The sequence below is a fragment of the Schistocerca nitens genome, chromosome 10, assembly GCF_023898315.1.
Source record: "Schistocerca nitens isolate TAMUIC-IGC-003100 chromosome 10, iqSchNite1.1, whole genome shotgun sequence".
In the NCBI taxonomy this organism is placed as follows: domain Eukaryota; kingdom Metazoa; phylum Arthropoda; class Insecta; order Orthoptera; family Acrididae; genus Schistocerca; species Schistocerca nitens.
Genome location: NC_064623.1, coordinates 120,563,032 through 120,579,508, shown reverse-complemented (window position 1 = coordinate 120,579,508; position 16,477 = coordinate 120,563,032). Strand labels below are relative to the sequence as shown.

The window sequence follows — 16,477 nt, the reverse complement described above, 5'->3', positions numbered from 1 at the left end:
AATTTTGCTCACCTTGCATATAGGAAGAGTCGTATTCTCTAATGAAGAGAGACAGAAAGAATGAGCCATGACAAGCCAACTAGTTCCGCTCACAAAAAAAAAAAAAAAAAAAAAAAAAAAAAAAAAATGCACGACTCCTGCTACAATTCTCACCTACACTTGCTCTACCACTGTATGTTTCATTGCATTCTTTGATTTATATTCACAGATACAGTCACAAAATGTACCCCACAAGCACTGGTTCCCTCTCTTCAGTATTCCACATGCAATACATTCTCATAGCACACTGGACCATCATTAAGCTCACCATCCCATTTAAACTATCACACTGTATTATGTGTCACATTTACACAGTAAATCTACAGTTCAACGAATACACCAAGAAATGCACTAATCACACTGTTCAAAATGGAAATGCCATGGCTGCAGCCCACCAAATTCTACTGCACAATCACTGTTATCACTGCATGAAGGAGATTTTCCACCAGTAGCCTTTAGATGAAACATGTAAGCTACATAAAGGTTCAACAAAACCTCAACATCAGGGACTGCATTAGTTACCATCCAAATAGCTACTAGCCCTTACCTTTCTTTCAATCCCTCTGCTCTGCACACTACAGCACATGTATGTATTCTCAAAATGAGGCAAAGCCTTGCACAACATTACAGTTCTTCCTGTTTCGTGTAACACACACCAGATAGGACACTGTCCTCAATGTGAGTGCCCTTACTAGGCACTGTGCAGCCTAACACATCAATCATCTCAAGTCAACAGACTCATTGCCAAATATTATCAACAGCAGTTCCATGGTCATAAGTTCTAATTATCAAGGTGTACACACAGCAGTGTCCAAAAAGGATCAAACATGCATCTAATGATCAGGACACAAACACAAATTATAACACTGGCAGTGCTGTGAAAATGAATTAAGTACAACACCTGCCTCCCACACACTCACCAACTCTCACTGTACTGCCCTAGTCTCCTCCCCTAAATTCTGACACAAGTTTTGTCAAATCCTACATTTATCACTAATCACTGCATGTGTGTACCACAAGTATGCTATGGAGCAAGAATTGCCACTAGACAGAGCCACATTTCAACTGTCCACATTGACATCTTTATTCACACATAGCAGTTGCACAACATCTTGCACTGAGGAGAATGTTTCTCACCAGCTGCCTAAGACATGTACACAATTCATCAGTGAACACAGCCTGGTCTGTGTACATGGTCCCTAACAACCATCAGCTAAACACTTCCACAAGTGCAGAATGAGTACACAGATAAACACAGCTTGAAGCATTGTTTCTATGAGACTTACACCCCCTCAGGGGTTGCCAAAAATTGCCACAGAGACGGTATTTCACATCTCTCTGGCGGGGTATTGGTAAAAGTTTTCAACTAGCAATAATCGCACCTCAGTTATACTTCATTGGTTACGATATTGCCACTGCGCAAAGATTAACTACCTAGCGCCTGGCACTGCTATTTATACCTGACGTTCGTTCCAAACACCTACAAGTACTTGCATCATTGATACCTATCAGTATTACCTTACACTACTCAAGTTCCATTGGGGGAAACAAATACAGAAATATACAGAAGAAAATACAGTAAAATACATTTTATTAGAGGCAGAATTTCTGTTCTTTGCTGCTTGTGTCTAATAGTTGCTTACACGCCCACTCACCGCCATCTTAAACGCTCAAAACTGCACAGTAGTTCTCCCCTTGACCGTCAGGCGCGCTACTGCTCACTCGCCTAGCCCCACATGGACGAAAGTAGCACAACCTCATTTAGCAGATACCGGCACACCCATTAAGACTCATCGTTAGATTTTGTTATTTTGTGGCCGCTGGTTAGTACTAGACACCAAGAAAACTGCCAGCTGCATTTACATTAACTTAACAAACCATACACTTCTCAGCAAAAGCTGTTTGACGTACTGAGCAATAAAATGCTAGTTTTACTCGAATCATGCCGTGAAATTGATTAATGTCGATGGGTGAAATATTTGTGTAACAGAGTAGGCACCCTGGAAACACAATGAAATGAGATTTACAAATCCTCTCATGTAGCTGGGTTAAGTTGTTGAAATGAGTTTACCTTGCAGGAAAGTACAACTAGAAATCAGTCAGTAAATTGCTTCATAGCGCTGGGAACATGTGCTGCAGTCTTAAATATACAAGATACACGCTTATTCCACATTGCGCCAAACAACCTGCACAAAAATATATATTTTGGACTCCTCTACTGTTGTTTATGTTCTTGTCCAAGAAGAATCATAGAAAGCTAACAGTATCCAAACCCGCCTGCTGTCTCATTGGCCCCAGCTAATATATTGCCTGACAAAAATGAAAATATCTGAATGTGTGCTAAATAGTATCTCGAGTGCCAACCATTCATAACAGATCCAAACAATAAGACATTTTCTATGGGTCCATTTGTGCTATAGTAGGCAGCAAATTTTGCTCACCTTGCATATAGGAAGAGTCGTATTCTCTAATGAAGAGAGACAGAAAGAATGAGCCATGACAAGCCAACTAGTTCCGCTCACAAAAAAAAAAAAAAAAAAAAAAAAAAAAATGCACGACTCCTGCTACAATTCTCACCTACACTTGCTCTACCACTGTATGTTTCATTGCATTCTTTGATTTATATTCACAGATACAGTCACAAAATGTACCCCACAAGCACTGGTTCCCTCTCTTCAGTATTCCACATGCAATACATTCTCATAGCACACTGGACCATCATTAAGCTCACCATCCCATTTAAACTATCACACTGTATTATGTGTCACATTTACACAGTAAATCTACAGTTCAACGAATACACCAAGAAATGCACTAATCACACTGTTCAAAATGGAAATGCCATGGCTGCAGCCCACCAAATTCTACTGCACAATCACTGTTATCACTGCATGAAGGAGATTTTCCACCAGTAGCCTTTAGATGAAACATGTAAGCTACATAAAGGTTCAACAAAACCTCAACATCAGGGACTGCATTAGTTACCATCCAAATAGCTACTAGCCCTTACCTTTCTTTCAATCCCTCTGCTCTGCACACTACAGCACATGTATGTATTCTCAAAATGAGGCAAAGCCTTGCACAACATTACAGTTCTTCCTGTTTCGTGTAACACACACCAGATAGGACACTGTCCTCAATGTGAGTGCCCTTACTAGGCACTGTGCAGCCTAACACATCAATCATCTCAAGTCAACAGACTCATTGCCAAATATTATCAACAGCAGTTCCATGGTCATAAGTTCTAATTATCAAGGTGTACACACAGCAGTGTCCAAAAAGGATCAAACATGCATCTAATGATCAGGACACAAACACAAATTATAACACTGGCAGTGCTGTGAAAATGAATTAAGTACAACACCTGCCTCCCACACACTCACCAACTCTCACTGTACTGCCCTAGTCTCCTCCCCTAAATTCTGACACAAGTTTTGTCAAATCCTACATTTATCACTAATCACTGCATGTGTGTACCACAAGTATGCTATGGAGCAAGAATTGCCACTAGACAGAGCCACATTTCAACTGTCCACATTGACATCTTTATTCACACATAGCAGTTGCACAACATCTTGCACTGAGGAGAATGTTTCTCACCAGCTGCCTAAGACATGTACACAATTCATCAGTGAACACAGCCTGGTCTGTGTACATGGTCCCTAACAACCATCAGCTAAACACTTCCACAAGTGCAGAATGAGTACACAGATAAACACAGCTTGAAGCATTGTTTCTATGAGACTTACACCCCCTCAGGGGTTGCCAAAAATTGCCACAGAGACGGTATTTCACATCTCTCTGGCGGGGTATTGGTAAAAGTTTTCAACTAGCAATAATCGCACCTCAGTTATACTTCATTGGTTACGATATTGCCACTGCGCAAAGATTAACTACCTAGCGCCTGGCACTGCTATTTATACCTGACGTTCGTTCCAAACACCTACAAGTACTTGCATCATTGATACCTATCAGTATTACCTTACACTACTCAAGTTCCATTGGGGGAAACAAATACAGAAATATACAGAAGAAAATACAGTAAAATACATTTTATTAGAGGCAGAATTTCTGTTCTTTGCTGCTTGTGTCTAATAGTTGCTTACACGCCCACTCACCGCCATCTTAAACGCTCAAAACTGCACAGTAGTTCTCCCCTTGACCGTCAGGCGCGCTACTGCTCACTCGCCTAGCCCCACATGGACGAAAGTAGCACAACCTCATTTAGCAGATACCGGCACACCCATTAAGACTCATCGTTAGATTTTGTTATTTTGTGGCCGCTGGTTAGTACTAGACACCAAGAAAACTGCCAGCTGCATTTACATTAACTTAACAAACCATACACTTCTCAGCAAAAGCTGTTTGACGTACTGAGCAATAAAATGCTAGTTTTACTCGAATCATGCCGTGAAATTGATTAATGTCGATGGGTGAAATATTTGTGTAACAGAGTAGGCACCCTGGAAACACAATGAAATGAGATTTACAAATCCTCTCATGTAGCTGGGTTAAGTTGTTGAAATGAGTTTACCTTGCAGGAAAGTACAACTAGAAATCAGTCAGTAAATTGCTTCATAGCGCTGGGAACATGTGCTGCAGTCTTAAATATACAAGATACACGCTTATTCCACATTGCGCCAAACAACCTGCACAAAAATATATATTTTGGACTCCTCTACTGTTGTTTATGTTCTTGTCCAAGAAGAATCATAGAAAGCTAACAGTATCCAAACCCGCCTGCTGTCTCATTGGCCCCAGCTAATATATTGCCTGACAAAAATGAAAATATCTGAATGTGTGCTAAATAGTATCTCGAGTGCCAACCATTCATAACAGATCCAAACAATAAGACATTTTCTATGGGTCCATTTGTGCTATAGTAGGCAGCAAATTTTGCTCACCTTGCATATAGGAAGAGTCGTATTCTCTAATGAAGAGAGACAGAAAGAATGAGCCATGACAAGCCAACTAGTTCCGCTCACAAAAAAAAAAAAAAAAAAAAAAAAAAAAAAAAAAAAAATGCACGACTCCTGCTACAATTCTCACCTACACTTGCTCTACCACTGTATGTTTCATTGCATTCTTTGATTTATATTCACAGATACAGTCACAAAATGTACCCCACAAGCACTGGTTCCCTCTCTTCAGTATTCCACATGCAATACATTCTCATAGCACACTGGACCATCATTAAGCTCACCATCCCATTTAAACTATCACACTGTATTATGTGTCACATTTACACAGTAAATCTACAGTTCAACGAATACACCAAGAAATGCACTAATCACACTGTTCAAAATGGAAATGCCATGGCTGCAGCCCACCAAATTCTACTGCACAATCACTGTTATCACTGCATGAAGGAGATTTTCCACCAGTAGCCTTTAGATGAAACATGTAAGCTACATAAAGGTTCAACAAAACCTCAACATCAGGGACTGCATTAGTTACCATCCAAATAGCTACTAGCCCTTACCTTTCTTTCAATCCCTCTGCTCTGCACACTACAGCACATGTATGTATTCTCAAAATGAGGCAAAGCCTTGCACAACATTACAGTTCTTCCTGTTTCGTGTAACACACACCAGATAGGACACTGTCCTCAATGTGAGTGCCCTTACTAGGCACTGTGCAGCCTAACACATCAATCATCTCAAGTCAACAGACTCATTGCCAAATATTATCAACAGCAGTTCCATGGTCATAAGTTCTAATTATCAAGGTGTACACACAGCAGTGTCCAAAAAGGATCAAACATGCATCTAATGATCAGGACACAAACACAAATTATAACACTGGCAGTGCTGTGAAAATGAATTAAGTACAACACCTGCCTCCCACACACTCACCAACTCTCACTGTACTGCCCTAGTCTCCTCCCCTAAATTCTGACACAAGTTTTGTCAAATCCTACATTTATCACTAATCACTGCATGTGTGTACCACAAGTATGCTATGGAGCAAGAATTGCCACTAGACAGAGCCACATTTCAACTGTCCACATTGACATCTTTATTCACACATAGCAGTTGCACAACATCTTGCACTGAGGAGAATGTTTCTCACCAGCTGCCTAAGACATGTACACAATTCATCAGTGAACACAGCCTGGTCTGTGTACATGGTCCCTAACAACCATCAGCTAAACACTTCCACAAGTGCAGAATGAGTACACAGATAAACACAGCTTGAAGCATTGTTTCTATGAGACTTACACCCCCTCAGGGGTTGCCAAAAATTGCCACAGAGACGGTATTTCACATCTCTCTGGCGGGGTATTGGTAAAAGTTTTCAACTAGCAATAATCGCACCTCAGTTATACTTCATTGGTTACGATATTGCCACTGCGCAAAGATTAACTACCTAGCGCCTGGCACTGCTATTTATACCTGACGTTCGTTCCAAACACCTACAAGTACTTGCATCATTGATACCTATCAGTATTACCTTACACTACTCAAGTTCCATTGGGGGAAACAAATACAGAAATATACAGAAGAAAATACAGTAAAATACATTTTATTAGAGGCAGAATTTCTGTTCTTTGCTGCTTGTGTCTAATAGTTGCTTACACGCCCACTCACCGCCATCTTAAACGCTCAAAACTGCACAGTAGTTCTCCCCTTGACCGTCAGGCGCGCTACTGCTCACTCGCCTAGCCCCACATGGACGAAAGTAGCACAACCTCATTTAGCAGATACCGGCACACCCATTAAGACTCATCGTTAGATTTTGTTATTTTGTGGCCGCTGGTTAGTACTAGACACCAAGAAAACTGCCAGCTGCATTTACATTAACTTAACAAACCATACACTTCTCAGCAAAAGCTGTTTGACGTACTGAGCAATAAAATGCTAGTTTTACTCGAATCATGCCGTGAAATTGATTAATGTCGATGGGTGAAATATTTGTGTAACAGAGTAGGCACCCTGGAAACACAATGAAATGAGATTTACAAATCCTCTCATGTAGCTGGGTTAAGTTGTTGAAATGAGTTTACCTTGCAGGAAAGTACAACTAGAAATCAGTCAGTAAATTGCTTCATAGCGCTGGGAACATGTGCTGCAGTCTTAAATATACAAGATACACGCTTATTCCACATTGCGCCAAACAACCTGCACAAAAATATATATTTTGGACTCCTCTACTGTTGTTTATGTTCTTGTCCAAGAAGAATCATAGAAAGCTAACAGTATCCAAACCCGCCTGCTGTCTCATTGGCCCCAGCTAATATATTGCCTGACAAAAATGAAAATATCTGAATGTGTGCTAAATAGTATCTCGAGTGCCAACCATTCATAACAGATCCAAACAATAAGACATTTTCTATGGGTCCATTTGTGCTATAGTAGGCAGCAAATTTTGCTCACCTTGCATATAGGAAGAGTCGTATTCTCTAATGAAGAGAGACAGAAAGAATGAGCCATGACAAGCCAACTAGTTCCGGTCACAAAAAAAAAAAAAAAAAAAAAAAAAAAAAAAAAAAAAAAAAAATGCACGACTCCTGCTACAATTCTCACCTACACTTGCTCTACCACTGTATGTTTCATTGCATTCTTTGATTTATATTCACAGATACAGTCACAAAATGTACCCCACAAGCACTGGTTCCCTCTCTTCAGTATTCCACATGCAATACATTCTCATAGCACACTGGACCATCATTAAGCTCACCATCCCATTTAAACTATCACACTGTATTATGTGTCACATTTACACAGTAAATCTACAGTTCAACGAATACACCAAGAAATGCACTAATCACACTGTTCAAAATGGAAATGCCATGGCTGCAGCCCACCAAATTCTACTGCACAATCACTGTTATCACTGCATGAAGGAGATTTTCCACCAGTAGCCTTTAGATGAAACATGTAAGCTACATAAAGGTTCAACAAAACCTCAACATCAGGGACTGCATTAGTTACCATCCAAATAGCTACTAGCCCTTACCTTTCTTTCAATCCCTCTGCTCTGCACACTACAGCACATGTATGTATTCTCAAAATGAGGCAAAGCCTTGCACAACATTACAGTTCTTCCTGTTTCGTGTAACACACACCAGATAGGACACTGTCCTCAATGTGAGTGCCCTTACTAGGCACTGTGCAGCCTAACACATCAATCATCTCAAGTCAACAGACTCATTGCCAAATATTATCAACAGCAGTTCCATGGTCATAAGTTCTAATTATCAAGGTGTACACACAGCAGTGTCCAAAAAGGATCAAACATGCATCTAATGATCAGGACACAAACACAAATTATAACACTGGCAGTGCTGTGAAAATGAATTAAGTACAACACCTGCCTCCCACACACTCACCAACTCTCACTGTACTGCCCTAGTCTCCTCCCCTAAATTCTGACACAAGTTTTGTCAAATCCTACATTTATCACTAATCACTGCATGTGTGTACCACAAGTATGCTATGGAGCAAGAATTGCCACTAGACAGAGCCACATTTCAACTGTCCACATTGACATCTTTATTCACACATAGCAGTTGCACAACATCTTGCACTGAGGAGAATGTTTCTCACCAGCTGCCTAAGACATGTACACAATTCATCAGTGAACACAGCCTGGTCTGTGTACATGGTCCCTAACAACCATCAGCTAAACACTTCCACAAGTGCAGAATGAGTACACAGATAAACACAGCTTGAAGCATTGTTTCTATGAGACTTACACCCCCTCAGGGGTTGCCAAAAATTGCCACAGAGACGGTATTTCACATCTCTCTGGCGGGGTATTGGTAAAAGTTTTCAACTAGCAATAATCGCACCTCAGTTATACTTCATTGGTTACGATATTGCCACTGCGCAAAGATTAACTACCTAGCGCCTGGCACTGCTATTTATACCTGACGTTCGTTCCAAACACCTACAAGTACTTGCATCATTGATACCTATCAGTATTACCTTACACTACTCAAGTTCCATTGGGGGAAACAAATACAGAAATATACAGAAGAAAATACAGTAAAATACATTTTATTAGAGGCAGAATTTCTGTTCTTTGCTGCTTGTGTCTAATAGTTGCTTACACGCCCACTCACCGCCATCTTAAACGCTCAAAACTGCACAGTAGTTCTCCCCTTGACCGTCAGGCGCGCTACTGCTCACTCGCCTAGCCCCACATGGACGAAAGTAGCACAACCTCATTTAGCAGATACCGGCACACCCATTAAGACTCATCGTTAGATTTTGTTATTTTGTGGCCGCTGGTTAGTACTAGACACCAAGAAAACTGCCAGCTGCATTTACATTAACTTAACAAACCATACACTTCTCAGCAAAAGCTGTTTGACGTACTGAGCAATAAAATGCTAGTTTTACTCGAATCATGCCGTGAAATTGATTAATGTCGATGGGTGAAATATTTGTGTAACAGAGTAGGCACCCTGGAAACACAATGAAATGAGATTTACAAATCCTCTCATGTAGCTGGGTTAAGTTGTTGAAATGAGTTTACCTTGCAGGAAAGTACAACTAGAAATCAGTCAGTAAATTGCTTCATAGCGCTGGGAACATGTGCTGCAGTCTTAAATATACAAGATACACGCTTATTCCACATTGCGCCAAACAACCTGCACAAAAATATATATTTTGGACTCCTCTACTGTTGTTTATGTTCTTGTCCAAGAAGAATCATAGAAAGCTAACAGTATCCAAACCCGCCTGCTGTCTCATTGGCCCCAGCTAATATATTGCCTGACAAAAATGAAAATATCTGAATGTGTGCTAAATAGTATCTCGAGTGCCAACCATTCATAACAGATCCAAACAATAAGACATTTTCTATGGGTCCATTTGTGCTATAGTAGGCAGCAAATTTTGCTCACCTTGCATATAGGAAGAGTCGTATTCTCTAATGAAGAGAGACAGAAAGAATGAGCCATGACAAGCCAACTAGTTCCGCTCACAAAAAAAAAAAAAAAAAAAAAAAAAAAAAAAAAAAAAATGCACGACTCCTGCTACAATTCTCACCTACACTTGCTCTACCACTGTATGTTTCATTGCATTCTTTGATTTATATTCACAGATACAGTCACAAAATGTACCCCACAAGCACTGGTTCCCTCTCTTCAGTATTCCACATGCAATACATTCTCATAGCACACTGGACCATCATTAAGCTCACCATCCCATTTAAACTATCACACTGTATTATGTGTCACATTTACACAGTAAATCTACAGTTCAACGAATACACCAAGAAATGCACTAATCACACTGTTCAAAATGGAAATGCCATGGCTGCAGCCCACCAAATTCTACTGCACAATCACTGTTATCACTGCATGAAGGAGATTTTCCACCAGTAGCCTTTAGATGAAACATGTAAGCTACATAAAGGTTCAACAAAACCTCAACATCAGGGACTGCATTAGTTACCATCCAAATAGCTACTAGCCCTTACCTTTCTTTCAATCCCTCTGCTCTGCACACTACAGCACATGTATGTATTCTCAAAATGAGGCAAAGCCTTGCACAACATTACAGTTCTTCCTGTTTCGTGTAACACACACCAGATAGGACACTGTCCTCAATGTGAGTGCCCTTACTAGGCACTGTGCAGCCTAACACATCAATCATCTCAAGTCAACAGACTCATTGCCAAATATTATCAACAGCAGTTCCATGGTCATAAGTTCTAATTATCAAGGTGTACACACAGCAGTGTCCAAAAAGGATCAAACATGCATCTAATGATCAGGACACAAACACAAATTATAACACTGGCAGTGCTGTGAAAATGAATTAAGTACAACACCTGCCTCCCACACACTCACCAACTCTCACTGTACTGCCCTAGTCTCCTCCCCTAAATTCTGACACAAGTTTTGTCAAATCCTACATTTATCACTAATCACTGCATGTGTGTACCACAAGTATGCTATGGAGCAAGAATTGCCACTAGACAGAGCCACATTTCAACTGTCCACATTGACATCTTTATTCACACATAGCAGTTGCACAACATCTTGCACTGAGGAGAATGTTTCTCACCAGCTGCCTAAGACATGTACACAATTCATCAGTGAACACAGCCTGGTCTGTGTACATGGTCCCTAACAACCATCAGCTAAACACTTCCACAAGTGCAGAATGAGTACACAGATAAACACAGCTTGAAGCATTGTTTCTATGAGACTTACACCCCCTCAGGGGTTGCCAAAAATTGCCACAGAGACGGTATTTCACATCTCTCTGGCGGGGTATTGGTAAAAGTTTTCAACTAGCAATAATCGCACCTCAGTTATACTTCATTGGTTACGATATTGCCACTGCGCAAAGATTAACTACCTAGCGCCTGGCACTGCTATTTATACCTGACGTTCGTTCCAAACACCTACAAGTACTTGCATCATTGATACCTATCAGTATTACCTTACACTACTCAAGTTCCATTGGGGGAAACAAATACAGAAATATACAGAAGAAAATACAGTAAAATACATTTTATTAGAGGCAGAATTTCTGTTCTTTGCTGCTTGTGTCTAATAGTTGCTTACACGCCCACTCACCGCCATCTTAAACGCTCAAAACTGCACAGTAGTTCTCCCCTTGACCGTCAGGCGCGCTACTGCTCACTCGCCTAGCCCCACATGGACGAAAGTAGCACAACCTCATTTAGCAGATACCGGCACACCCATTAAGACTCATCGTTAGATTTTGTTATTTTGTGGCCGCTGGTTAGTACTAGACACCAAGAAAACTGCCAGCTGCATTTACATTAACTTAACAAACCATACACTTCTCAGCAAAAGCTGTTTGACGTACTGAGCAATAAAATGCTAGTTTTACTCGAATCATGCCGTGAAATTGATTAATGTCGATGGGTGAAATATTTGTGTAACAGAGTAGGCACCCTGGAAACACAATGAAATGAGATTTACAAATCCTCTCATGTAGCTGGGTTAAGTTGTTGAAATGAGTTTACCTTGCAGGAAAGTACAACTAGAAATCAGTCAGTAAATTGCTTCATAGCGCTGGGAACATGTGCTGCAGTCTTAAATATACAAGATACACGCTTATTCCACATTGCGCCAAACAACCTGCACAAAAATATATATTTTGGACTCCTCTACTGTTGTTTATGTTCTTGTCCAAGAAGAATCATAGAAAGCTAACAGTATCCAAACCCGCCTGCTGTCTCATTGGCCCCAGCTAATATATTGCCTGACAAAAATGAAAATATCTGAATGTGTGCTAAATAGTATCTCGAGTGCCAACCATTCATAACAGATCCAAACAATAAGACATTTTCTATGGGTCCATTTGTGCTATAGTAGGCAGCAAATTTTGCTCACCTTGCATATAGGAAGAGTCGTATTCTCTAATGAAGAGAGACAGAAAGAATGAGCCATGACAAGCCAACTAGTTCCGCTCACAAAAAAAAAAAAAAAAAAAAAAAAAAAAAAAAAAAAATGCACGACTCCTGCTACAATTCTCACCTACACTTGCTCTACCACTGTATGTTTCATTGCATTCTTTGATTTATATTCACAGATACAGTCACAAAATGTACCCCACAAGCACTGGTTCCCTCTCTTCAGTATTCCACATGCAATACATTCTCATAGCACACTGGACCATCATTAAGCTCACCATCCCATTTAAACTATCACACTGTATTATGTGTCACATTTACACAGTAAATCTACAGTTCAACGAATACACCAAGAAATGCACTAATCACACTGTTCAAAATGGAAATGCCATGGCTGCAGCCCACCAAATTCTACTGCACAATCACTGTTATCACTGCATGAAGGAGATTTTCCACCAGTAGCCTTTAGATGAAACATGTAAGCTACATAAAGGTTCAACAAAACCTCAACATCAGGGACTGCATTAGTTACCATCCAAATAGCTACTAGCCCTTACCTTTCTTTCAATCCCTCTGCTCTGCACACTACAGCACATGTATGTATTCTCAAAATGAGGCAAAGCCTTGCACAACATTACAGTTCTTCCTGTTTCGTGTAACACACACCAGATAGGACACTGTCCTCAATGTGAGTGCCCTTACTAGGCACTGTGCAGCCTAACACATCAATCATCTCAAGTCAACAGACTCATTGCCAAATATTATCAACAGCAGTTCCATGGTCATAAGTTCTAATTATCAAGGTGTACACACAGCAGTGTCCAAAAAGGATCAAACATGCATCTAATGATCAGGACACAAACACAAATTATAACACTGGCAGTGCTGTGAAAATGAATTAAGTACAACACCTGCCTCCCACACACTCACCAACTCTCACTGTACTGCCCTAGTCTCCTCCCCTAAATTCTGACACAAGTTTTGTCAAATCCTACATTTATCACTAATCACTGCATGTGTGTACCACAAGTATGCTATGGAGCAAGAATTGCCACTAGACAGAGCCACATTTCAACTGTCCACATTGACATCTTTATTCACACATAGCAGTTGCACAACATCTTGCACTGAGGAGAATGTTTCTCACCAGCTGCCTAAGACATGTACACAATTCATCAGTGAACACAGCCTGGTCTGTGTACATGGTCCCTAACAACCATCAGCTAAACACTTCCACAAGTGCAGAATGAGTACACAGATAAACACAGCTTGAAGCATTGTTTCTATGAGACTTACACCCCCTCAGGGGTTGCCAAAAATTGCCACAGAGACGGTATTTCACATCTCTCTGGCGGGGTATTGGTAAAAGTTTTCAACTAGCAATAATCGCACCTCAGTTATACTTCATTGGTTACGATATTGCCACTGCGCAAAGATTAACTACCTAGCGCCTGGCACTGCTATTTATACCTGACGTTCGTTCCAAACACCTACAAGTACTTGCATCATTGATACCTATCAGTATTACCTTACACTACTCAAGTTCCATTGGGGGAAACAAATACAGAAATATACAGAAGAAAATACAGTAAAATACATTTTATTAGAGGCAGAATTTCTGTTCTTTGCTGCTTGTGTCTAATAGTTGCTTACACGCCCACTCACCGCCATCTTAAACGCTCAAAACTGCACAGTAGTTCTCCCCTTGACCGTCAGGCGCGCTACTGCTCACTCGCCTAGCCCCACATGGACGAAAGTAGCACAACCTCATTTAGCAGATACCGGCACACCCATTAAGACTCATCGTTAGATTTTGTTATTTTGTGGCCGCTGGTTAGTACTAGACACCAAGAAAACTGCCAGCTGCATTTACATTAACTTAACAAACCATACACTTCTCAGCAAAAGCTGTTTGACGTACTGAGCAATAAAATGCTAGTTTTACTCGAATCATGCCGTGAAATTGATTAATGTCGATGGGTGAAATATTTGTGTAACAGAGTAGGCACCCTGGAAACACAATGAAATGAGATTTACAAATCCTCTCATGTAGCTGGGTTAAGTTGTTGAAATGAGTTTACCTTGCAGGAAAGTACAACTAGAAATCAGTCAGTAAATTGCTTCATAGCGCTGGGAACATGTGCTGCAGTCTTAAATATACAAGATACACGCTTATTCCACATTGCGCCAAACAACCTGCACAAAAATATATATTTTGGACTCCTCTACTGTTGTTTATGTTCTTGTCCAAGAAGAATCATAGAAAGCTAACAGTATCCAAACCCGCCTGCTGTCTCATTGGCCCCAGCTAATATATTGCCTGACAAAAATGAAAATATCTGAATGTGTGCTAAATAGTATCTCGAGTGCCAACCATTCATAACAGATCCAAACAATAAGACATTTTCTATGGGTCCATTTGTGCTATAGTAGGCAGCAAATTTTGCTCACCTTGCATATAGGAAGAGTCGTATTCTCTAATGAAGAGAGACAGAAAGAATGAGCCATGACAAGCCAACTAGTTCCGCTCACAAAAAAAAAAAAAAAAAAATGCACGACTCCTGCTACAATTCTCACCTACACTTGCTCTACCACTGTATGTTTCATTGCATTCTTTGATTTATATTCACAGATACAGTCACAAAATGTACCCCACAAGCACTGGTTCCCTCTCTTCAGTATTCCACATGCAATACATTCTCATAGCACACTGGACCATCATTAAGCTCACCATCCCATTTAAACTATCACACTGTATTATGTGTCACATTTACACAGTAAATCTACAGTTCAACGAATACACCAAGAAATGCACTAATCACACTGTTCAAAATGGAAATGCCATGGCTGCAGCCCACCAAATTCTACTGCACAATCACTGTTATCACTGCATGAAGGAGATTTTCCACCAGTAGCCTTTAGATGAAACATGTAAGCTACATAAAGGTTCAACAAAACCTCAACATCAGGGACTGCATTAGTTACCATCCAAATAGCTACTAGCCCTTACCTTTCTTTCAATCCCTCTGCTCTGCACACTACAGCACATGTATGTATTCTCAAAATGAGGCAAAGCCTTGCACAACATTACAGTTCTTCCTGTTTCGTGTAACACACACCAGATAGGACACTGTCCTCAATGTGAGTGCCCTTACTAGGCACTGTGCAGCCTAACACATCAATCATCTCAAGTCAACAGACTCATTGCCAAATATTATCAACAGCAGTTCCATGGTCATAAGTTCTAATTATCAAGGTGTACACACAGCAGTGTCCAAAAAGGATCAAACATGCATCTAATGATCAGGACACAAACACAAATTATAACACTGGCAGTGCTGTGAAAATGAATTAAGTACAACACCTGCCTCCCACACACTCACCAACTCTCACTGTACTGCCCTAGTCTCCTCCCCTAAATTCTGACACAAGTTTTGTCAAATCCTACATTTATCACTAATCACTGCATGTGTGTACCACAAGTATGCTATGGAGCAAGAATTGCCACTAGACAGAGCCACATTTCAACTGTCCACATTGACATCTTTATTCACACATAGCAGTTGCACAACATCTTGCACTGAGGAGAATGTTTCTCACCAGCTGCCTAAGACATGTACACAATTCATCAGTGAACACAGCCTGGTCTGTGTACATGGTCCCTAACAACCATCAGCTAAACACTTCCACAAGTGCAGAATGAGTACACAGATAAACACAGCTTGAAGCATTGTTTCTATGAGACTTACACCCCCTCAGGGGTTGCCAAAAATTGCCACAGAGACGGTATTTCACATCTCTCTGGCGGGGTATTGGTAAAAGTTTTCAACTAGCAATAATCGCACCTCAGTTATACTTCATTGGTTACGATATTGCCACTGCGCAAAGATTAACTACCTAGCGCCTGGCACTGCTATTTATACCTGACGTTCGTTCCAAACACCTACAAGTACTTGCATCATTGATACCTATCAGTATTACCTTACACTACTCAAGTTCCATTGGGGGAAACAAATACAGAAATATACAGAAGAAAATACAGTAAAATACATTTTATTAGAGGCAGAATTTCTGTTCTCTGCTGCTTGTGTCT

General features: G+C 40.5%; 7 non-coding genes across 7 annotated transcripts; all 7 read right to left on the bottom strand.

Moving 5' to 3' along the window:
- Positions 1–1,326: 1,326 nt before the first annotated feature.
- LOC126210811 (U4 spliceosomal RNA) lies at positions 1,327–1,466 on the bottom strand. Its single transcript, XR_007540784.1, has one exon. It is a non-coding gene; the product is annotated as a U4 spliceosomal RNA (small nuclear RNA).
- Positions 1,467–3,789: 2,323 nt separating this feature from the next.
- On the bottom strand, positions 3,790–3,929 carry LOC126210810 (U4 spliceosomal RNA). Its single transcript, XR_007540783.1, has one exon. It is a non-coding gene; the product is annotated as a U4 spliceosomal RNA (small nuclear RNA).
- A 2,332-nt stretch (positions 3,930–6,261) lies between these two features.
- On the bottom strand, positions 6,262–6,401 carry LOC126210809 (U4 spliceosomal RNA). Its single transcript, XR_007540782.1, has one exon. It is a non-coding gene; the product is annotated as a U4 spliceosomal RNA (small nuclear RNA).
- A 2,337-nt stretch (positions 6,402–8,738) lies between these two features.
- On the bottom strand, positions 8,739–8,878 carry LOC126210807 (U4 spliceosomal RNA). The gene has a single exon (XR_007540781.1). It is a non-coding gene; the product is annotated as a U4 spliceosomal RNA (small nuclear RNA).
- Positions 8,879–11,210: 2,332 nt separating this feature from the next.
- LOC126210806 (U4 spliceosomal RNA) lies at positions 11,211–11,350 on the bottom strand. Its single transcript, XR_007540780.1, has one exon. It is a non-coding gene; the product is annotated as a U4 spliceosomal RNA (small nuclear RNA).
- A 2,331-nt stretch (positions 11,351–13,681) lies between these two features.
- On the bottom strand, positions 13,682–13,821 carry LOC126210805 (U4 spliceosomal RNA). Its single transcript, XR_007540779.1, has one exon. It is a non-coding gene; the product is annotated as a U4 spliceosomal RNA (small nuclear RNA).
- A 2,313-nt stretch (positions 13,822–16,134) lies between these two features.
- Positions 16,135–16,274, bottom strand: LOC126210804 (U4 spliceosomal RNA). The gene has a single exon (XR_007540778.1). It is a non-coding gene; the product is annotated as a U4 spliceosomal RNA (small nuclear RNA).
- Positions 16,275–16,477: the final 203 nt, after the last annotated feature.